This window comes from Nyctibius grandis, chromosome 6 (assembly GCF_013368605.1).
Source record: "Nyctibius grandis isolate bNycGra1 chromosome 6, bNycGra1.pri, whole genome shotgun sequence".
Lineage (NCBI taxonomy): Eukaryota > Metazoa > Chordata > Aves > Nyctibiiformes > Nyctibiidae > Nyctibius > Nyctibius grandis.
This window is the reverse complement of record NC_090663.1, coordinates 71,235,125-71,260,759: the sequence shown is the minus strand read 5'-3', so window position 1 is coordinate 71,260,759 and position 25,635 is coordinate 71,235,125.

Below are 25,635 nucleotides of genomic sequence, written 5' to 3'. Positions count from 1 at the left end.
TATGACCACTCACACTTTTTTAATAGACAGAGTTATACCAAACCTCATTGAATTTGTATAATTCTAAACTTTTTTCCCCAAATTCTTGCTTTCAGAGGAGGAGCTAAAAGGTAGGAAAACAAACAGCTGGATACAAAGGTACCAGAAATAGAAACAAAATTAAGTTTTGTCAACACTGTATTAATCATTTCAAAGGAGTAATAAGGGGCTTGAAAATATATGAAAGTGACCTTCCAACATGATAAAAAGGTAGCCAGGTTCTGGGAGAAGGGCACACTGCTCTGTGTGGCAAGACAGTGCTTTTTCTTTTCTCATCACAGCTCTCCAATCACAAGCCTCCTTAGGCCTGCAGCAAAATGCTTCTTGGAGCTTGTTTCTCACTGAATTGGATACAAGTGTTTTCATAAGCTAAATCTGCTTTGCTCTCTGTGCAGTTCTAAAGTTGCTGGTCCTGCTGCCAATAAAACAAAATATAATGAAAGCTCTCTAGAGACTTTAGAGAGCTGGAGGCTCCAGAGAGAAAGAAGGAAGCATTGTTGCTGTTTTACAGAAAGAAAAACAGTGCTATAGAGAATGAAGTGACTTCTCAAAAAGCACTTAGCTAGTGGTAAAACTCAAAATACAATGAAGTAAATACTCATGCAGAACAAATGTAGAAAAAAAAAAAAAAGAGTAAAATTGAGACAAGTATAATCTCTTCCCCCCTCACCCCCCCTTACCCCCCTTTATAAAATCACAGAATCACAGAATCAACTAGATTGGAAGAGACCTCTGGGATCATCGAGTCCAGCCTTTGACCTAACACCACTGTGTCAACCAGACCATGGCACTAAGTGCCACATCCAGTCTTTTCTTAAACATATCCAGGGATGGTGACTCCACCACCTCCCTGGGTAGCCCATTCCAATGCCTAATAACCCTTTCTGTGAATAAATTTTTCCTAATGTCTAACCTTCACTAACATTCACTTCTAAAATCTTTAAATACTATAGGGATGTTTGGGGAAATCTGAGGCATAAATTCAATCCCTTCAGTCATTTCAGTAACTCATCACTCTTATGGTAGTTCTGCCAGTTGAACTTGCTCCTAATCTACTGCATTCCTACCATGATGTTGAATTGGCTATTGTAGTAGTCTAAACAAAACATTCTTCCAGTCGCCTTCCTTGGCTTACAGCTCCATCATTTATTATGCTATAGCAAGCAGCATTAGGAAGGTAAACAGCTCAACTTAATTCTGTCTTGTTTAAATTGGCCCTTGAAATGGGCAACACTTAAAAATTCAGCACCTTAGTACTTAATGAAATACTTTTTTCAATGGTTTGACCCTTATCTCTACAAACTTCTTGATTTATACAGAGATGCAAACTTATGAGAGAGATGTTTTCTAAGGGCTAATATAGGATCCTTGCAGAAAGATAGCAGTAAGTTTGGCCAACAAATCAACATCTAGTAGGCCTGACATGCCAGACTGACTACTTGAATGGACCCACAAAATTACCTGTCAACTGACCCCCAAAGGGCTTTCCCAAGAAGGGACGGCTCAGCCCCTCAAAACATGGCATTCCCAGTTCCCAGGCACTTTCTCCCATGTGTGATGGAAGTGTCACATGTTTAGAATCAACAGCTGAATTTTTGGTATGATGAAGACTCATCTGTTTGCAGGCTGGAGCCAGGAAATACATTTTGTCTTCTCCATGCCCAAAGGGGTTAGATGGTTTGCCACAGCAAAGACTTGTCTAGCCTGGAGTTGTCTGGGCCAAGAAGGAAATTCAGCAAACAAGAGGGAAATGTTGAGATAGAAGAGTGGGAGGACTGGTTTGTGAATGCCAGTGTCTCACAGGGCTTGTGGTTCCACTTGGCTGACTTCAGCTCTCAGGAGAAGAAGGGTCAGGGGCATTGGCGGTAAAGGCTGGATTCTGGGAGGAGGATTACAATTTACCTCCCAACTAGACTGGATAGTAGCCAATGCAGTGCTGCATCAGACTCTCTCACATTGAGGAGACCATGGGAGAATAATCCTGAATTTTCTGGTTTTTAAACTTGAACTGCAGCCACAGAGGTTTTTTGTTTCGTTTCACATTGTTTCCCAGAGTCAATACATAGTCATAGAATAATACAGGTTGGAATGGAAGTCCCATAAGAAGTTCGCACAAGAGAAATCCTTCTCCAGCTTGCTCCTTCCTTTGACAGCCCCTTTGCAGCTCCAATCCAACTGCAGCTCCAGGCTCTGACTCTCTACCAATCCCAACCCTAACCCTAGGCAATGACTGAGCCATAAAGGAAGCCCCATGGCCCTCCCTCACATGAAGAATTTCTGAGGGAGAAGTCTACTTGCAGACTGCCAATTTCTTTGGCAGCACCTTTACATCCCCACTTCACCTACAGCTCTACACTTGGTCTCTTGCCCAACCCCAGCCCAAGGCCCATACATGTGCTAAGCCTTAGTCCAAGTTCCACAACCTAGTCCTGCATGAAGAAGTTCTCAGGGGATAACATTTTTGGCAGCCTCTTCCCTCCATAGTAGCCCATTTACAGCCTCAGTCTACCTGTGGCCCTAAGCCTTGTCTCTCCTCAGTTCACCACCCTAATCCTAGGCATTGGCATGGACTAAACCTTAGGTCAAGCCACAGCCTAGTCTCACATGAAGAAGTCCTCAGTGCATAATGTTTTTGGCATTCCCACTCCAAATGATGCCATAAACTTAGTGTCTCTACCATCCCCAGTGCTCAGCATAATCCTTGACCTTAGGTCAAGGTATGGGCTGAGCCTTAGCCCAAGGTCCCCATCCCTGCCACACAGGATGAATTTCCACATGGAGAAGTCTTTCTGCAGCCTGTCCTTTCCTTTGGCAGCTTTGTTGCACTCCCAATCCAACTGGAATGCTAGGCTTTGTTTCTCTCCTATCCTTAATCCTAGCCCTAGACTTTAGCATCGGCTTAGTTTTAGCCTAAGATGCCCACCTCCAGTGTAGTCCCACATGAAGAAGTTTTCAGGAAATAACTCTTTGGCAGCTTTACATTTCCTTTGGTAGTCCTTTACTACTTGAAGCAAGACCATATATGCACTCTTCAAATTTACTTCAACCACTGTTTGAAATTAACTTGATATTTTCAGAAAGTGTAACCAATCCTGTATTGCCATTCATAATATATCAGGATATTAATCCCACATTTGCTTAGTGGGATTTAGATTTGCCAAGTTCCAAGGAGGTTACTATACCATTGTTAGTCCCAGCTAATAAATACCAGCTTTTGCTTAAATAGAGTCTACACAGTCTAGGAGAATGTTGTTAGTCATTATCTTTTGAATAAATGGTGCTTTAATCAGAGCTAAGTTTTTTTCTCGAACAAGGATCTCAAGATATTCAGGGTCACTAGGTTGTATTTTTTTTCACCCGTACTTATTCTTTCTAACTTTTGGTAGAAATGGATCTCTAGAGAATAATGTGATGATAATCATCATAATAATTAGTCAAAGCTTTTACTCTTTAGATAGTTGTGAAATATAATAGATGCTCTTTTGGTATAAAATCAGCTCAGCTCAAGAGAAGCCAATTAAGTTATAAACATATGCCAGCTGAGGAACTGACACATTGTTAAAATATTATGCAGCATTTCATAAAATATAGGTAATAATCTGTTACAAAGACACTTTGAGATTCATTTATCAGGGGGTTGCAGAGCCCTTTTGCATCTATGGATGAAAGAGATTATACAGTAGGATGATTAAATTTCATTCTGTATTTTGACTCAGTTTTGTTAAATATTACCCTTTTTTACAGTTTAAACTAATTGCTCTATACCAAAGTCTATGTTTGATAGCAATCAGCCTAGACTGTCAAATCTAGTTTAATTTCCAAGAAGGCTGGGATGCCCAGAATCACTGTTGGCTAGGTCCCATCTGAATTATGAGGATGCAATTCCATAGACACTTAAAACAATTTAATTCCAGGCTCCCAGGTCCCAATCTTCCCTGACCCCCAGCTACAGGTTCCCCACTCCCACCCATGCACTAGTATTGACATTCAGTCAATGGCAGGAAGAACCGATTCAGATTGACCAGTGAGGAAAACCTTGTTCATCTTGGTGAAGAACTGTGCTGAAGAAAAGAAAATTTAAAATACTCGATGGTCTGAAGAGCACTGCATACTTTTAAAGGAAAACTTAGCAGTTGTTTTTTCATTTAACAAGAATAAAGTATTTTCCCCTTCAAGATGAAAACACTCTCTGAAAACATCCAAGCCCATTCTAGTTGAAATGAAAAAGTAAAATGAATCAAACAAAATAGCCGCAGGTAGTTAGTCAACACGGAAAATATTAGCCCAAAGAATTTAAGTTCAACAAATTTATAAACCATTTGAAACAGTTTAATTTAACAAGAAATGTCAGGCAGCCTGGACAGTCAGCAGCACGGGCAGTAGTACCAGCACTGTCCTTCAGGTTTTCATTTTTGCACGCAACGTTAATGTAACTTGAGAGAATGATCATTTACATTTCTTGATCTTTGTATGTGGACCCTATTACTACCACATCTGAACTGAATTATTTTTATCTTCTTTACAGTTGTGCAAAGACAATCTCAAACCCATTTCACTACTGCCAATACTTTGTAAAATCAATAATTAAAGGGAAGAGGCATCATTATCTCACCTAGTGAAAAACTGTTTCTTAGTGGAAATTGTTTGATCTTTCTCCAGTATACTGCAGTATGTCATATTTATATTCAATAATATTGAGATCAGGACAATAAGTCATCTGCAAGGAAGGTAGTAAAGATTACTGTATGCTGAAGGAATTTAAGAAGCCACACAATCCATTCTTCCAAATTTCTCTGAAAATCTCCTTCACAGGTGTTGGAGATAGTTGTTTATTATCTTCAAGGCGACAAACAAAGGTGCTTATTTTCTGTAATGGTATTAATCTAAAAATGTCAGAGACATCTGTATGCATTGTAATGGACATACTTCCACTTAGCTCAGTGGACCTACAATTCAAAAACTTAACCTTAATAGGTTGAAGGTAGACTTGGTGGATGGTTTGGAGATCACACTTGAGCAAGTGCCTGAACTGGACACAGTCCCAGCATGAATCTGTAGCAGCCAGGACCGTGTCACACCACATGACCTCACATCCTTCCCCAGAGCAGGTTACAGCACCAGCCCTCAACCAGCTCCCTAACTGGTGATCCATAGTGCACCTTCTCTCCAAGCACGCTGACATGTGTCCCGTACACTCAGGCCTAGATATGTTGTGTCCAGCACACGGGCTACCATGGAAGCAAAAAGGCACAACCTCATGAGAGAAATGGGGGATTTATTTTTTTCGTTGCCAGCAAGGTGGGGAGCTATAATCCACAGAGTCTTACTCTTGCCTGGATTTGAAATTTTGTTTCTCTTTTTTTCCTTCAAATTTCATGTTTTCTTTAAAAGTTTGCTCTCATGGTGCTCCAGTTCTTATGTGGTTTCAGGACCACAGGCTTCAGGAGCACAGGTTGCATTTTTGACATTTGAGGTGTCTAGAGTGAGCAGAAAGAACCTTATTCCAAAAATAAAAAGACAGTTATACAAAAGGAGCAGAATCATCAACCCCTGTCTTCATCTCAGGTCTTTAAAAGACAGGTGGCTTTGGTCTTGAATACCACTGGGATCAGATCGCTGAATGCCTTGAAAACGGAGACTGAGACTTTGAACTTTGATCACCAAGATCATCTGTGAAGCCCAAGTAGAGAACAAAGAAGAGGTACGTGTACCTATGCAGTGTCAGTAACCTATGCTGATGGGCTACAGGATTCTGTATTACTCAGAGTTTATTAACTCATATTAAGGATGCTGTAGAATCATACAATCCTTTTGGTTGGAAAGGACCTTTAAGGTCATGTAGTCCAACCATTAACCTAACACTACCAAGTCAACCCCTAAACAATATCCCTAAGCACCACATCTACTCATCTTTGAAATACCTCCAGGCATGGTGACTCCACCACTTCCCTGGGCAGCCTGTTCTGGTGCTTGATAACCCTTTCCATGAAGAAATTTCTCCTAATATCCAATCTAAACCTCCCCTGGCACAACTTGAGGCCATTTCCTCTCATCCTATTGCTTGTTACCTGGGAGAAGAGACTAGCTCCCTCCTTGCTACAACCTCCTTTCAGGTACTTGTAGAGAGCGATAAGGTCTCCCCTGAGCCTCCTTTTCTCCAGAATAAACAACCCCAGTTCCCTCAGCCACTCCTCATAAGACTCGTTCTCCAGACCCTTCACCAGCTTCGTTGCCCTTCTTTGGACTCACTCCAGCACCTCAATGTCTTTCCTGCAGTAAGGGGCCCAAAACTGAACACAGTATTCAAAGTGCGGCCTCACCAGTGCCGAGTACAGAGGGACGATCGCTTCCCTTGCCCTGCTGGCCACACTATTTCTGATACAAGCCAGGATGCTGTTGGCCTTCTTGGCCACCTGGGCACATTGCTGGCTCATATTCAGCCAGCCATAGATCAACACCCCAGGCAGCTTTCCAGCCACTCTTCCCCAAGCCTGTAGCAGTGCATGGGGTTGTTGTGCCCCAAGTGCAGGACCCAACACTTGGCCTTGTTGAACCTCAGACATTTGGCCTCGGCCCATCAATCCAGCCTGTCCAGATCCCTCTGCAGAGCCTTCCTACCCTCCAGCAGATCAACACTCCCAGCTTGGTGTCGTCTGCAAACTTACTGAAGCTGCACTTGATCCCCTCATCCAGATCATTGATAAAGATATTAAAGAGAACCGGCCCCAATACTGAGCCCTGGGGAACACCACTTGTGACTGGCCGCCAACTTGATTTAACTCCATTCACAACAACTCTTTGGGCCCATATCCAGATACATTTCATTGTTATGCTCTGCTTAAATGGTAATGGAGAACACAAAGTTGATTCTAGGCCAAGACCAGCTACAGTGGGGTGCAATGCTCAAAGTAGCTGGAGGGATTAGAAACTGTTGGTCACAGATACTGCTCTGTGAGAGTTCAAAATGAGGTCTAAACCAGTCTTAATCTACTACATTCTGTATAAACCAGCTACAAGAGAAAGACAATGGTAAGTGAAAGAGTCATGGAGAGAAACTTCAGTCCAGGAAGAAGCCAGTGACAGATTTTGGAGTGGAAGCAAGCTCTCCTCACTCCCACTTTTAAGCCTTATTCACTGGACCACCCTGGTTGTGAACACAGCTGCTGTCAATGTATTTAGGACACAAAGAGCATTTAGGGGACAATGTCATGTCATGGAGTATGGTACCTCTAACCTCTTCATAAGGATAGTAGCCACTCTGCAAATGCAGCCCAGTAGCCTTTTTGCTAGGGATATGGAAAGTTTGTGGGGGCAAAAGGCATTAATTCACATAAATTAACACATAATCTGTTTAATTTTTCCAGTAATTTGACAAATCCATCTAATGCTTTCCAAATGAAAATCACCTCTACTCAGCAGCAGCAGGAGAGATGCTTTGAGGTCTAGCTTTTTCAGTATTTTTTGCAAACAGCTGTACAGTCTTTGGATTAAAAAAAAACTTTGTGGATGCCAAGTATTTTTGCATTTCTTGGTTGTATCTTTTTCAGCAAATGTTGTTAGGTCACAGGTGACAGGCAGTGGTAGAATTAGGTAGATGCCTTGCATGTTTGCATGAATAACATATTGTAGGCTTTTACTCATCCAAAAATGTCCCCTAAAGCTTAAGAATGGATTCAATTACTGACCCATATATTTTAAACCTTGTTACTTCAAACTTACCAAATAGCAAACAAATTCTCTTTATCATTATCACAGAAGAGTTGATAAACCTCATGTGTAAATAAATAACATTTGTACAGAAAAATATTTAGTTGGATGTGTTTTTAGGTTTAAGTCTTAACTGACAACTCAATGTACAAATAATGAAGGTAATTCAAATCCAAATGTAACACTACATACAAACTGTATAAATAGCTGTTCCTCTCTACTTTTCAACAGAAAAAAAAATGAATCCCTTGAATCTAAATATCCTGTCTTTCAGTGTATTCCAGTCTAAATATTGTTTTAGATCTCATAGTTTGAGCATTTATAACACAGCATTTGAGTACAGCACAGCTTTCCAAATTTTGCATGGAAAGGAAACAGCTGCTCCTTGAGGAATTCTGCTACTTCCCAGAAGAAAAAAAATCTGTAAATAAAATTGCTTTCAGTAAGACCCATCAAATATTGGGCAACCATCACCACTTCTATGGCTTGGATGAAGGTATATGACTGCTTCTATGGCAATAAGACCATTTGAGAAAAGTGGCTGGTATTAGGGGGTCAGAAGATGGTTTTTATTAATTTTTTCATAAATACATTATTATAAGTTAAAAGACTGATCCATAATTTAATTGATATAATTTTTTAAAAGTCTCTAATGGTGTTCTAGAAGTGCCAGATCGATCTGACATAGCAGACCCCAAGCAAGTCAGCCAAGGTAACTGAAACTTCTCTGAATCTAACACTCCCCAGACCCACTTTCTGAGACCAGAGACTGTCAGCAGGGCTGGCTGGGCAGAAGGCTGCATTCACCCAGCGCTCTCACTGCCAGGACCTAGATTAGGCATCTCCACTAGATACTGTTTTTCTCCGTGTCTGTCTTGAAACTTGTGTGCCCTGTCTCCCTCTTAAAGCTCTTTTGTCATGCTTGATATTGACCTGAGCTAACTACTTATGTCTACACAATTACTACAACTCAATTTCCATTTATATAATTTATATTCATAAAAGGATTTCCTTCATAAGCTGCCTAGGCATTTTTAACACGTCAAAATTTATCCCTCCCAAAGTTGTTAAACCTAGTTTAATTTTTGACACATGCAATTTCTATTTAGTCCTCTTTTACTAATCTCTTAAAACTGCACTGCAGGAACCGTGCGTCATCCTATCAATGTATTTTGCAGCAGAGGGTGTCCTGTATAGAAGGAGCAGGCACTAAGGAAACATTTAATTATCATAGATGTATGTAGGGCTGAGGAATGACTATTGCTATTTAGTCTAATGACTCTCAAAGGAAAACATTCACAGAAGAAACAGAAAATTACTTTTTAAAAAATTATTTATTTTATGATACACTATTTCCTGACCCTTATCTAGCCATTGACTACTTGCCTCCCTCTTTATTGTCCGGTGTTGCAAATCAAATGATTACGTTATATTTAAGTCCAGAAATATATATATTTTTTTCCTTCTCATTCTTGTAATCTCTGAGAACACATAAAGCATACCAGGTATAATCTTTTTATACGAGCCTGAACTTCTGTTTGGTATCTTACCGTTTTGTAGCAACTTACTCCCTAAGAATATTCAGAATCTCATTTTCAATTAATATAATGCTCAGCTGTTTCCAGATGCTCATATGTCTTTTTCTCAAAAACAGAAGCACAAACCTCATTCACATGCCTGCTAGTACACATTGCCATAATGTGCTATCAAAAATGATAGATTTAGTATGTGGTATACAAATATAGGATTAGTCATGGAAAAAAGAGACGAGTAACTCAAGCAATAAGGAACTTTGGTGCTTGTGAAAAGAAAAACAGATTTTATATTTTCTTACCAACAATAATACGTGTTTTCTACAAAAAAAAAAAAAAAGATCCCCTCCAACAGCAAGAATCTCCCATCCTCTTCTGCTCTAACTGTAAAAGGAAGAACAAAAGGGAGTAGGCATTTTGGTTTATCCATGGATACCTTTGTCACATAACCAATCAGTCGACTGGTTGTCTTTCAGGAACAGTATTTTAAGAACTTCAAGGATGACAATATTGCAAAATACAACCTAGCTGTTGAAACTGCAACAAAGATATGCCCTTCAGCCACATTGTAGGTGTCTTTTGAACAGCAGCAGAAAGAGAAAAAGGCATCAGCCTTTCTTCTGACTAAAGTTATGTCGTGACTATGCATACATCCATCTGTCCACTCCTGAAGTCTTCAACAATACAGCCTTTGGCTTCACAACAACACTTACTACCATTTCACCAAGTGTTTCTTTGGTAGTTGCATGAAGATTTTGTTGTTGTTGTTGTTTTAAGACCCTTATCTCTTGATCCAATCCAGTTTATACAAAAGAATTGGGCACTACATTTGCTCTTTTCATATTAGTCAGCGACATTTTCCATAACTTTGCTTACTTAAGCAAATGGGAGTTTGGTATAAGTATGTGCAGGTCAGCAAAAGTACCTGCATCTTTTCTTCTTGAAGATGAATTTCTAAAATGCAAAGTCTAGAATCTGGATAATGTTTTAGCAAGAAAAAAAAATGAGCTAAATTTTGGAATTACAGAAAGTTTTTGAAAAGTTATTTGAAATGTGGAAGGATGGTTAACAAAAAGAGCAAGCATCAGGTGAAGAATCAGCTGGGTCAGATCTAATCAAGACCTAAGCAACACCTAAGCATAGGGAATTTCCTGTTTAGCACAAGCAGTGCTGTGCACCTGCATCACACCATTTGATATGTGAAAAGCTTTGCCAGCACTAATTGATGTCACAGGTAGAGCTGCGTGACTAACTCGTGAAGGAGTTATGTATTGAGTTACACTGGCTTTCCGGCTCAAAGAATACCTACAAGGAGAGTGTGATCTGTTACCATGTCTCTGTTCAGATTAATTTTTCCTTTGAGTCAGTTAAAAATATGTGATTATTTTAAAATTAATCTAAGTTAAATTAAATGTATGCTGATGCTCAACTTCTTTATTTGTCCCTGGCTGAATAAGCACCCAAGAACAGTTTGGATAAGCACATTTCACTTTCCATTTATACTAACACATTTATTGAGATGCTAAACTTTTCCCAGCCTTACACAAAGTCTACATCTATTCAGAGTCTGACTTGGGTGTCACCTCGGTAGGGTCCATACATGCTACAGTAATAAAGATTTTAAAGTCAAGACAATATTTCCAGGCAATTACCTGCTGCAAAAACTCAAGTTTAACTCTTTAAGCAGCCTCAGAAAGGTGATGGAGAAGATACTGATCAGGAAAAAAGGGACACACAGTGCTTATATAACTAGACTGGCAGAGGGAAAAACTATGATCGAACTAGAAATTTAAACCAGATCTTCTTCATTCCAATCAGTTATAATGGGGAAGAAAATAGTCACAAAACCAGAACTACACAGAAGCAATATGCCAGATTATATAACTATACACTGAAGGCAAACACCGATATTGTTAAAGGATATTGCTGAAAGCATCAGACAAGAATGTCATCAGCACAGAAAGAGAGAACTCTCATCCCCGCTGGAGAATACTACACACTATAGCTTTCTGGCTTGACCTGTGGTGACAGCACACACCAAACTGTGTCTTCTTAGAGATAAAATATTTCTCATGAGTCTGAAGTGATTTAGGAGCCCAAGTCCCCATAGGAAGTCCTAATCACCTTAACACTTCACAAATTCTATGAAACAGGAAAAAAAACACAAGAATGTCAATAATGCCTTGGCTCTCCAGTCATGTTAGACTCCTGTGCTTAGCAAAGTATGATAAACACGTTCTTCATTTCCTATTGGTCAAGAGCAGAACTATAGTGAAAAATGGAAAATATTTTAAAACTTAGGACTTATATAATGGATCACATGGCTCAAGGACGTCATACTAAATATTGAGTGTGAGAAGTAAAACTAAGAATAGGCCATTCATGCATGATCCATATGCTGAAATCTAGTCTCATAAATATTTGTCCAAAACTTTCGAATAATGAACACATTTGAAAAATGAATGATTCACTTCAAGACAGTTTTCATGTAGAAAAACACAGCTAAATTCAAGAAAATATTCACTGCAATTAACGTGACTAATTCTAGTAAAGAGTAATATCTGTTTCTTCTCTGTCTTGCATAGGTCAGAATTTGCTGGAAAAAATTACATTTCATTCAGAGCCTCAAATTTCTACAGCAAATTATATTTTATACTATGTTTCTCTTTTCCAGTCAAAACTGATCTGCTTGTCACTGAAACCACCCAATGTGCATCAAATTCACAGTTACTACACACGGGTTTTCATATTGCTGAGTTCAAAAACTCATCCAGCTCTCAATCATGCCACTTATGCTTTTTTAGTAATATTTTGCTAATTACTTTCAGGCTAATTAATGCTGTGTATTGGCCTCTCTCTGCGTGCCCTGGAGCCATTTGTTACACTATTTTAGTACAGAGAGTGTTTTGCTACTCATTTGGTTCCCTACCTGGCACCATGACGGATGCTGGGAGAAAGGCTTGAGCCTCTGGTGTTTCCCTGCAGGGTTTGAATCCCTCCTGCAAACTTTAGGCTGCAGCCCAGTTTGAATTTAGAAAAACATGCTGAATCATTGGCAGGTTTGGTGCAGCTTGTTTCTGTCACACAGTAAGGGACTGTTTTTGTTGAATCTTGAAAGAAAAACTTTTCTGTTCCCAGTGGCTTGCTACAGGATACTGAGCACTCATGTCAGGACAGTCATTTTTCAACACTTTAAAACTGTAAATTATATCTGAAAATATAGAATGCAATTAAAGTGAATATTGCAGAGTCTCTTGCTGCTGCTAGTCACTGTTTCTGGCAATTGTCATCATTTGTGACATAAGAAACAGCATGGGAGCCTAATGTCAGAGGTTGCATATCAGCTTCCATCCTGTCAGAAGAAATTGAATATTTAAAGATGCAGTCAGAATACTGATCCTGGAATAACACCAGTGCAATGCAATGAAGAATCTGGCTCTTAATATTTAATCTAATATGCGACATTTAAATACAAAGTCTTCTTTTCTCACAGGGTCAGAACAGGTAGTCTCCAGCTCTGGAATCTTATATAGTTGGAATTTCAGATGTCACTCAGATATCACTTTTTTTTGTTTTTTTACTAATCTGAGTATCAGACTCAGCAGACATCAGTAATCACCTCAAACTAAGTTCCTGGGCTAGACATTAGAGATGACAGAGGAAGCAAGGCAACACTCCTGCCACCCTCATAGAAGCAGGGACACAGCTGTCCAGCATAGTGCGCCACACTTATGAGGATGGTCTTGGCTAAGGAAGAAACAAGACCAGCGGGAGATGGACCACAGTTAATGGATATGCCAGGAGTCACCCATGGGCTGCCCGTATGGGATCCTTTGGGTCAGCCTGGCACTGACAGTGCTGTCTTTTGTCTCAAGTGTTACACGCGCTTCTGCACATGCTCATTTATACTGTTCCTCCACACATCAATTGTACTTAAAAAGGCCTTTAATTTTGAAATACAATTGATAAGTGGTGAAAATTACTCCCGGTGCACACTTGTGTCAAGAAGGATCATGCGAACCCACCAACACAACCTCAGGTCCTAAGTATAGACTTCCATTTACAGTTCCAGGAGCAAACATGAAATGAAGACTGTACATGCTCCGTCTCTTCTCTTGTCGCAATTTTATAAGCATCATGGAGGATCTATGTCATTGAGTATGGCCTCACCTCTGGAGCACGTTCCTTTCATCAGTTCACAAGAGCTTGGGTTTGGCAGCCAACAGAACAAAGGCCACTCCTCTGCTTTCACTCTAGTGTAATATTTTGTGTGCTGTTCGTTGCTATGTATCTAGGCACAGCAATGCAACCTTGCTCCCACTCATTGATAATAGCTTCTGTAACTCCCAGTTTCCACACATTTAACCTTAGTCACTCATTACAGAAACAAAACTAAGGCCCTAGAATAGTAAATAATACACTTAATGCTCATTACTGCATATCTCCTCTGAATTTCAGCAAACCTTATTCTGTAATGTGAGAAACACAGTAAAAAACAAAACAACTTCAAATTGCAATCTACATACACCTGAAATGATGACATACCACAGCATTAAGTTCTGCAGAGTCTGTTACTGGTTTAAATAGTACACATCAATAGATGTAGGTCTCACTGCCAGTGGGCAGCTAAGACTGGTCTAAATCCAACACATAGCATTAATTTTACTGGAATCCAGTGATGATAATGTGACTGTTATCTTCCATAATTTAAAAAAACCCCAAAACAATAAAATCTTATGAGATTAGGAATAGTGAAATGGCAAATGCCCAAATTAACTTTAAAGCATTGTTACCTCTGACACTCAGGGATTCATCTTTGAATACTACTTTCCATCCTATGATCTGAGGCTAGCAGAATAATGGCAAGCACGCTACGCTTCCTTGCACAGCACTGCAGCTACAAATTGAAGCACTAAAACAGTGACCCAGAGCCAGCCTTAAGCCCATGGAAAGCGGCATGGGAAGAAAAAAAGAAAATATATGGTGGTGCTGAAGAAGGGATGGCTCAGTGAATGGATAGATAGAAACTGATGGGTGATTTAAGATTTGTACTTGATGACAGGAAGTTTAAGTTTCATGTCATAGACACAGGGTCTCTCCTATAGCAGAAATAAGACAATGAAGAGCATGCTAGTGACCATTTCACGTGGACTTAAAGGGTGAGAAAAATCTTGTAAGAAGGAAAACAAGAAAAGGAATTACATTATAAAAGTAGAGGAAGAAGAGAGAGAAGATGAGGCACAGGAAAAGGCAGAAGGCTATTAAAATCACCCTGAGCTTGGGGTTTGGCCCAGAAACACAAATGAATAGCTCTCAAAGTGAAGATGTTCTTCAAGCATGGGAAAGAGAAATCTGTTTAACCATCTTCTGTAGGCAAGAACATTACTGTAACAGTGAAGTGACTGTCTTACTGTTAAGGCTTTTCTGTATGTGAAATCAAATACTTTTTTTGAATTTTCTCTGGACAAGCATTTAGAATCACAGAAATCGTCTTTTATTGCAGATCTTCACCTTTTGCAAGACTTTCTGTATCATTCCTGTATGCATTTCTAGCTCGTTTTTGAACAATTGCACATTTGGAGCCTCATTTCTTACACTTGGGAGTTTCCTGCTCAGCCCATAGTTCATAATACTAATGGTCTTTTTCCCCCTAATTACATTGCCTAAAGTTTTCTTTTTCTTTAGGTCATATATTTATTGTTCCCTGTCCAAAATGAATTATAATTCATCACAGTTACTGGCATTTTTGTTCAGCATTTAGCTTGGGCTTATATTTTTTTCCTGTTGGACAAGCTGAAGGAACAGTTGTCTTTGAATCACATTTATTAAAATTGTATAATGGAAGTAATTTGCATTTCTATTATGTCTACCATTGGCCTGATCCAGCAATGGACCCCCTAGGAACTGGTGAATTCTTTAAAGTCTCCCTGAGGTCATGTGGATTTGCAGAGACCCTGTGCCTCACACAAAAGAAGTCAAGGATCTGGCAAAACCAATAATTTTCTCTCAACCTAAAAGCCATAAGAAAACATAGTTCTATAACCTGCTTAATTCATTCAAACTAATGCAAAGGGGAATGCTGTAGGCTGTCATTTATAATTTGGTTTCTTTTCCAGAATATGCAAAAATGTCAACCGAACAGAAGTAGATGTGCCATAGAGATGCTGACAGTATCTGGTGTTTATCATGGTATGGGTTAACAGAGCTAAAATGCCTAACAATAAAAAAGTCTCCAATGCCACATTTCTAACACAATAATCCAATTAGATTGCTTAGACATAATCAGGACAGGCTCCAAAAATTGCAAATGGAGGACCAGGTTCAGAATATACTTGCACTCAGTTTAGGACAATGTACCTTGTTTAAGACACAATATACCTTCACTGCTCCCTTACCACCTATACTGGAGAATTTCTTGCAGTACCTGAAGCACAGTGTTGGCCCAAAGCAGTTGTTCTCCTCACAACACTATTATGTTTAGAGGAGAGGGTACTGGTCTAGATTTAAATACTTCAGTCAAATGTTTATGTTAATTGCGTTTTAAATTGCCAGAATTGGCATGCTAAGATGGTTGAGAGTTTTCAGAAGTGCTGTACCTTCCACCTGAGCCGTTCCAGCAGAGGTGATCTGCACAAGCCCACATGAGAAGAGAATCTGGCCAGCAGAGTGTCACCTTGAAGAGCTGTAGGTCAGCAGCACCATGTACAAAATGTACACTACTGGTGTCCCATCCCTGCCCAATAGTCTCTGGCTGCAGTCTCAGTGCCTGCAACATACATTCTGTATGTCTTAGAAAAATAGTCATGTGCTAAACCTTCTACTTCCCCTTTCTTTCCTGTTTATATCATCCGCTTATTTCTTTCCTTTCATAAATCCATTATTTTCCCTCTGATCTTCAGACACTATGCATTCAAATGTGTTCTAGCCATTTACTGGTTATTCTGGACAACAAGGAAAAAATGAAAGAAAGCTTAACAACTGGAATCTATTGACCTGGCCAAGATGCAAGAGAGCTGAAGACCTAGAAAACAGGCAATACAATCAATTGTTGTGTCCTTCTTTGAAATCTTAGAATGGAATTTGGTCATCCATAGCATAAAAACGAAAGGTCACATTTTCTATAAAGATGTTTTTGTAAAGGACAATTTAATTAGATCTCTTTGAATCTTCTTTCAATGATCTGCCTTTGGAATAATAAGTTTAAAATGAACTCTGCTCCTTAACAAAACTGGAAAAGCAAAAGGTTTAAGAAGAGATACATATACAAACAAATTTTTCATTTCTTAATGTCCTTTCCCAACACATGGTTATTTTGAGCAAGGGGTAAAGCTTTCCTACAATTATTCATTGGACCATCACTTCGGTTTCAGAGAAAAGCTGCAAATATAGCAGCATTAATGGTAGCAAGAGCTGAAGCATTGAAACCGTAGTAGAGAAAAAGTTTAAAATTTGTACAGTAGTAAAACTTTGTTATGAATAAACAATAAAAATCCCTGAGTGGGATAAAATAGCATTGTTGAAGGAAATACCAGATCTGTTCCCAATAAACAGTGTATTGAAAATGCACAGCTGTTGTTGGAAGTTCATAGTATGTTGAAAGTTGATGATCAGCAGATGAATAATTCATATATTAATAAGAAATAATTAATATTAATTGGCAATTAATTGAAGTATATAAAATGAATTATAAAAATATTAATTAAATCACATAATTACGTAATTAAACAATAGATGGGAAACTAAATAATTATAAATTAATCAATTCATTAATAACTGGTTTAAAACAACAAGGACCTAAGCAATGAAATTCAGTAAGCTTTGAATTTAAGAAGCATTAAAAAACGGCATTTGACTTTCATTCCCATTTCTTCAGAGATACAGTGAAATTCTAGGTGCAACTAATGGAATCTTTAAACTTCTTTATGTTAGGAGTGGCCTCTGAAGCAAGCTGCGGTGTGGTGTTAAGATTAATTTTGTGGACAGACACGACAGTATGACTTTCTGTGGTTTACAGTAAGCCAACAATACCAAAGTCATCAAGATTAATGCAGGGACCTGACAGCTATTTGTCCAAGCCCTTTTATGACATCTAAAACAGCTTAATAAGCCGGATTTTTAAAGAGGAAATAAGAGTTGTTGCAACAGGGGAAAAATAATCAATTAGCATCTTGGTTCAATTTCTGCCTCAAATTTGACATTTAATTGCCTGCTAACTCCAAAGGGAAATCTTAATTCTAAAGAATAACGTGCATTTCATCATTCATATTTACACATGTGTTTATTTTAAGAATACTCATTCAAGATGAGCTATTTATTTCTTCCTTCTGTTCTTCAGGGACATGCATGCATTCCCCAAATAATACTGACTTTACCTATTGATGGAAAACTGGCAGAAGCCTCTTACATTGCTTCTATGAATGTCCTTTTATCCCCACAGTGAAGACAAAAAGGGAGGCGAGTTGCATCACATTTGCCACAGAGTGAGCAAGAACAGGGCAGAAAATTTGACAAGCTACCTCAGTTTAGCAGCTCTATGATAACTACCTGTATATGTGCTTTCCCTGTCACAAATCTGAGGTGATTTGAGGTTGCTTACCTGGAACTGATTAAATATCTTATTACAATTTTAAATAATCTTTCATCCTTCACAATAATGCTTCTGCTCCTCTCAACAAAGGATAAAGTGTCATTAAAATAAGTCATTGCTGTGATTATAATACAATGCATACAAGGAACTGTTTTGATTTATTTTAGTGAGGTGGCTGGGGACACAAGTCTTTGGCAATTATAAAAAAAAAAAAACAAAACAGAAAATGTGTTAAACTGCAAAATGTCGAAGCACTAGTCTCAAATAAAATCACTATGTCATAAGCTTCCATCCTGTCATTTGTCTGGTTGGTGTTTTAAGATATGCACTTTAAGTTCAGAGAGGTCATCTGAAGAACTAATGGATATACTGTCATTGCATCAGGCTAAAAGGACTTAGGATAAAACATTCCTGCACTCTAAAACCCATTTAATACAACACCACATTCTATTAGATCCAGAATCGTCTTGGTTTGAAGTAAATATCATACATGTACATTCATATTAAAATTAGGTCCTTCAGAACCAAAAGTTACTTGCTATGGTCTTGGCAGTTGATTTTATCCTCTATTGCTGCTACAGTATTGAATTACTTCACTACGACAAATCAGCTTGTTTTAGCACTGAAAGGATCACTGGACAAATGAACGGCCTCCAATAAGCAGCTTTTGCTGGGAAAAAAACAAAACAAAACAAAACAAAAAAACCCCCAAACCAACCACGTTTAGACTGCTAACTGCTGAAAAGAAACCTGCCCACTTCAGCAAGTATAGCGACTCAACACAATAGTGACACTGAACTGGAACAGAGTACAACTATATTACAGTAATTTTCTGAAATCCTAGTGGCAAAGATTAAAAAAAAGATCTATTCTATGAGAAACATCAAGAGCTAGAAGAAAAGTCTTGGGCCACAAGATAGAAGTGATGGCAGAAGACATTGTCTCTATTAGTTTGTGTATGAAAATGTTAGTTTGAGATGTAAGCCACATTTTAAAAGCTTCATTTTTCTCCCTTTCCAGCACAGAAAAGGTAAGTAGGACCACTGGATAAGACATACCATATCCTGGAAAACAACCAGAAATATAAGGGGGTGTTTGGTGAAAACATAATTTTGCATAAATAATTTTTACTTGCTGAAATAATAATTCTCAACTTTCATAAAATAAACCATAAGGTAGAGCTTTGCTTTTTAGAAAAGAATCAAGAGGATACCATGAAAGCAAGTTCTTTAGTTTTAGTACTCATATTTTCGATTATTGCTAAAAGTTTGGAAAAAATCCTTTATAATTAAACTATAGCTATTAAAGAAATGGGATGTCTTCATAACAAACTTTTTGATTGACTTGTAAAAGTCAAAAAGCTGTTTACGAATGTTAAGTCTGCTGTTCACCATTACTCAATTGCAGAAAATAGTCACAGGCTGCTTAATTCACAGGATATTGACTAATCATGAATATCTCCACATTCTTTTCACAGCTAATCACAACAAGATGTCAATATGATGTTTAAATCAAGGCAGCAAATAAGTCCAGGCAACCCTAGCCAATAGGAAAGTTATTTTAAAATATTTGGTGAAAAGAAAGCCTCATGTTTTTGTGATTTTTTGTAGATGTTTGAGGCAATTCATTCTCCTCAAAGTTACCAGAAAAATATTTTCATGGTGACAGCCAAAATTACCAACTACTTTATAACGAACATGCAGAAGACAGGGGTCTAAAAGAGGTTGTAGAGGTGAGCCTAATTCTAGTATTTCATAATTTGAGTGGTTTGAAAGCAAAGAATTTAAAATTTGTTTTTTACTCTAATGCTCGTATGTTTAAATTTTGTATGTATATATGAAGTTGATAAAGCTTCCTGCATCACCAAAAGCTAGTTTCTCCTTAGTAACGATGTCAATATAGTCTAAGCTTGTAAACACAGCAAATAAACTCTGAAGGGAATGCAGACAGATTTCCCATTACAGATCACAAGAGCCCCAAAGTATTTCAAAAAGCCAAAGTAAACAAATGGGTGCAATGAAAAAAATAGATTAATTCTAACCACTTATTTCCAGATCTTAGCTTAATAAGTATGTTTGATGATGGATACAGAAAGTTAGCATTGCCATACTATCATATGCAACAGAACAAAAAACAGTATGAAACAATCCGTATGTATTTTCTGGCTTGTACTAATTCACTTTTTGCACTGCTAAGTGCAGAATTCCATTTAGCAGTACAAGGGAAATATTCTCATGTCCTACAACATTTCATCAAAATCACATTTTCTTCCCCTCCCCCCTCCCCATTTCTATCCAACCATTTAACTCCACATAGCAACTGACTTGAAATTGTCTACAGAAGAAAGTAATCTGGTTCTGTACTAAATTATGGCACTCACTCAATTGTTTTCTGTCTGGACTAAATTAGGGAGTGCACGCTGTTAGTGCTCACAAAAGCCCTCTGTTATCCCTCCTTGAACTCCTATTCTCTTACACTATATCCATGATTGTACTACTTTGTCCTCCTCCAGGGTAAATGGTACTATGATAAAACCAATCTCATCTTCTTTCACTGATGAAGAAAAATCATGACATATATCATTCATGGATGAGAAACTCCCTCAGTGGACTGACCTGCCTCCATCTGCTTGAAATTAGAGAGCAGTCTATGTCATATCCTATGTGTTCAAAATGATCCCACTTCCACCTCAGTGTCTGAGATGTCAAAATCAGTCTGAGTATTTGGCCTTCTGTTTCCTTCAGAGACATTTCCCCCATTTGAGAGACAGGATATGTGCATATATGTGTGCTTGTGCACACATATATGAACATATACACTCATAAGCAGGAGAACAAGCACTTACGCACACACACCTAGTATAGGGCTGTGCTGTTCCACAGCCAAACACTAGAAATCCCAGAAATTCTTTAAAAAAAGTTGCCGTACAGAAGTCCTATAAAAATGGCCTCTGAATGAAGGTAGGAATTTCCAGTGAGTCCAGAAGATGGGAGAACTCCATTACATACAGGTGAAACTGCTCTACACGAAGTACTAGCTATGTACAGGCTCATTGATAAATATTCTCCCATAAACACTACTTTCTAAACAAAAATTCATACAGTTTCAAGCCATGCCATTGTAGACAAAAGTCATATTGTCCTTAAAAAGAGCTAGTAAGTAATCTTTTTTCACTGTACTTTTTTTTTCCCAGCAGTTTGTGAAAATAAAATATGAGTGATTCAAGCCCTAACACTTACAGGCACCAATGGCTTAATTATTTAACAGTTCCTGGACTGCTGATATTCCAGCCTGTGGACTTAGTTACAATCTCAGACCTAGGGAATTGTGTTACTGAAAACAGATTATTAAATAATGAAATACAGGCTTTGAAAAGCCTCTGAGATGTTTACCTTTAGGAATAAGACCAGCATTAAGAGATTTCTAATAAAATATTGAATGAATTAAGGGACTTCCTTTTTCTGTGTGCAGAGGTTACATTTAAATCCCCTCACTGCATAGCAGCCTTAGGCAACACAACCTGACTTGACATTCTGTTGCCTTGAAAGGGATGAAGAAGTCAGGTTTTTCTACATGAAAGGCAAGCAGGACTCTTCCTTCTACTCTTTACTTGTTCTCTAGGCTCCCTAGTTGAGTAGGGCTGTAGTGATTGAACTAAAAACCCTAGAAAGTCTTTGCCTGACTTTCATTGGATTTGAAGTGTATGTGTGTTTACTTTCTGGCATTGAAGCTATAGCAAAGCTAACTTGTTTGTGAAGCTCATAACTGAAGGAGCCTTAAGTCATGTCAAGCCACACAAGTCTTTGTAAGAGTGAGATGTCTTGGCCATCAGTGAGCACAAGAGTAGACTAAAGGCCTGCAGGGTCATTTGCTAAGTCAGACATCATCAGTGAAAGTCAAGAAAAACAGGTTGCTACTCAGTCTAAAAGCTGTCTTTGAGAACTAGAGGAAAAAAAAAAAAAAAACACAGGAATTTTGCAAATACTTTCCTATAATTTTCTCCCTTCCAAATGTTAATCTTCAAAAGTCTTTTCAATGGTAAGAAACACTACAACCTAGGCTTTGTAAAACTTTGCCCGAGACCTGACTCTGTGATCTATTAGCAGCACTGCAAAGGTCACTGATTCTTTCATCATAGCCACATCAAATATCAGTCTCGTAGGTATACATCTTTTGGCATCTCAGCTTCAACTAACCATCCAGTTCTCTCCCTGAACAAATACTCTTGCCAAATACTGGCAGCCAGCTCCTGTCACTGCACCTTTTCCTGACACACAAAGAAAGTATTTGGCTTGTATAGCTGTGTGATAAGGCATAAAAGGGTGCATGTACATTCCCAGGTGCAGGCTGTCAAACACCAGCTCTGCTTTCCCCACCTCCCCCCAAACTCCCAAAGAGTGAGCTAAGTTTGGCTGGGAAGCTGGGTAACTGCCTTAGTGATAATGACTGTGATAGCAATAGGTGACAGCGCTGGAATCTTTTGTTACTGACACAAAATATGACTTTGTCTCGTGATAATGCCAACTATTGTGATATTTGCAAAAACAGTAAGTGCAATAGGATTTAGGTATCTGGAGATAGGTATAGGGCTTCTCCTTCTCTTCACAAGTCTCCTGCTGAGAGAATTTGATCTTGCTTCACTGGGGAGGTTACACGAAGCATCCCTGGGATACAGGGACCCACTCCTTTTTGTCTTCTCCCATGCTGCCAGATCCTCCACCTCAGCACAGGCTCATTGCTCACTCCTTGCTTGGGACCTGCTTACCTCAGACAAACTATTCTGGCATTTTACTGGGCAAAAGGTGGAGAGCTGATGTTTGAGTCTGAAGGAAGGAGGAGTACAGCCTTCCTCCTGCCTATTCCTCTCCCAGGCTGGTGTGGAAAGGCCTGTCCTGCTTCCAGGGGAGGATAAGAGAGGCAGAGAAGCAGGAAACAGCAGAATGAAACTGGCCACTCCAGGGTATGTCATTTAGACTGTGCCCAGTCTTGTAATTCGTGCTGAAAGAAATAGTACAAAAATACAATCATGGACATTTTGGTGCAGAAATATTCCCAGGTTCTTCGTGCTATTATTCGTTTGCCATATTGGTTTTAAGCTGGTATTTAGAAGGCCAAGAAAGTGTTTATTGACTCCCCAAACTCACAAATTTTAGCAGAATAATTATTTTCCTGAAAACTCTTCATGGAGTGTATAAATAATTTATCATTCTCTTAAGTCATCTCACAGCAGAAAGCATAGTGAAGGCATGACTGTCCAAAGCCAAAAGATGGATTCAAAAGGCTGCTTAACATAATTGCATTGATAGTTTCATGTCAGCGGGCTTGCAAAGAAATAAACTCCATGCTCTCAAGCCTGACAGTAACATACTACTCAAATGAAGGAAAAAGAGGAAGAGGGAGAAGTAGTCTTCTATTTCTCAAAAAAAGAAATAATTAGAACCTTCCTCAAATCAGAGTATAAAGGACTCAAATCTAGAATGAAGTGACTTAAGCTGATCCCAAAAAGTGGTCAACTCTGCCAATTTTAGTCAGACCTAGGAGCTCATCCCATCAAGATGTCAAAAATAAACTGTACTAGTTGAGAACAGCAAAGTTAACAAAACTAAGCCATTACTGAATACCACACAATTATATTAAGTTGTGAAAATACATTTTCCCAGTATTGTTTTATAGATTATTTTCAATATTAAGTATAATCACAAGTAGCTGCAAACTATTTTCCAAAAATAAAATAATTGCACAATATAATTCCACTCTATATGTAATTGTACGTAACTCCAAGCATTGGTTGAAGTCTTATTTAAAAACAAAACACCAAACCCAAAACAACCAACCAAACAACGAATAAACTATAACTTTCTGTTCCATGAGGCTGAAATGGTTGATTTATAGATAAAAGAAAGAAGAAAATACTCTCCTACAGACCAATGTTTTACAGTGTATAAGTTGGAATAGTTAACCCCACAGATAAGAAAAAAATCTTTGAATTCTGCTGAAAAAAATTAATCTAAATCTTTAGCTTTTGGTTTCACCAGACACCATATATGACAACCTTAAAAACACAAAAACATAAGAAACACCCTACTGGGGGATCATCTAGCCAAGTATTCTCTCTCCTTTTCAAGAGCTGTACTGGGGTTGTTAGAGAATCCTCCTGCCTAATCCCTTCAGTATCTATGGACCTCAAATCCATGGTTTCATCTAATTTTTTAATCTGTTGACATTGTCTGCTTCCACTGCCTGCTGTGGCAGCACATACCAGAAGTTAACTATGCAGTGTGCAAAGTAAGGAAACTAGTAGAGGATTGATTTAAAACCAACGAAGTTATGTAGTCACTAGTTCTTCTAATACAGGGTTTGGCGAAAAACGGACTGCATTTGGTCTATCTTCTTCGTAGCTTTGTAAAAATCAACTCCATCTCTCTCAGCCTTTTCCTCCCCATACTTGAGAGTCACAGACATTTCAGTCTCTCCTTGTTATGCTACAGTGCCATCCTCTTAACCGTTTTAGTTTCCTTTCTCTGCACCTCTTAACTCCAGCCTGTCCTTTCAGAGATGGCGAGACAATTACCACATACAGTATTTAATATGTGGGTAAAGCCCAATTTTTATATAGCAGCAAAGCAATGTCCTCTGTCTTTTTCTTGGTACTATTCCTGATGATGCCCAACATTTCATTATTTGCAGGGGCTGCCTTATAACTATATAACTCACATCTTGTCTTTTATTTCCTAGATATTCTAATTGCGTTATCAAAGACCCTATTATACTGTAGCACTGGTTGCTCTTACTCAAGGGCATAGACAGATGTGACCTACACAGTTTTGATTTAAGGCCTAATGCAGAAGTTTCCACAGTAAAGATCTAGGCACAGGATTTTGACCTGTCCTGACTCTTCCACACAGACAAAAATATAAGACTTTTGAATCATTTCTGGCATGGACCATGAAGACTTTACACACTAAATCAGGGTTTAATTCCCCCCTCCCTTGTGATGACTCCATCTGTCATGGCCCAGACATTCTTTGAGTCTCTCTACGGGCTGCAACTCCCCTCGTTCCTAATGAGGCCAAACTGAATTTGACACTGACTGAATAGTAACTCAAAATGGCTTCCCCAGAAGAAAGCGTTATTTGTTCTCTCCTTGAAAGGTCTATAGCACAGAGAAAAGCAAAGCTCCATGCATATGTTTTTCCCTTAACTATACCTCACCTTGCCTAGCATGGAATGGGTAATTCCCCTCATCCTAGCTAATCCTCATCTGCAATAGGGGTTCATATCAAAAGGCCTGGATTCTTCACTATGATTAAAAGACAGATAAGTAGGAAAAGCTCAAGGGAATCACTGCATAAGAGGATACCTCTGTCTCATACTAACACAAAGGAAAGCCAAAAAGACAGCAAGAAAAAAAAAATCAGACCCATTAGGGTCTAGATATACATCCAACAAAACTTTGAAATCCAAGACTTGTCAGACTAGTCAACTTTCATTTTTATGGACATCTTGGTCACGTCTTTTTCTGAATCCCTAATCTTCTTTTGTTTTCCCTGTAAGAAGTCATTCCCAATACTTGTTCCTGTACAGTTGCTATTCCCATGACATACTCCCTGTCAGAGTTTGTCTCTGTACTCATCACCTTAGCTGGGATGTAGATTGTTTGGCATGGGATGTGTGACTTGCACAAGGGTCATTAATTCTTTATACATCTGCAAAGCTCTTGATATTAGTCTTAGTCTTTTAAGCAAACTTTTAAAAAAGGAAATGGAAAGA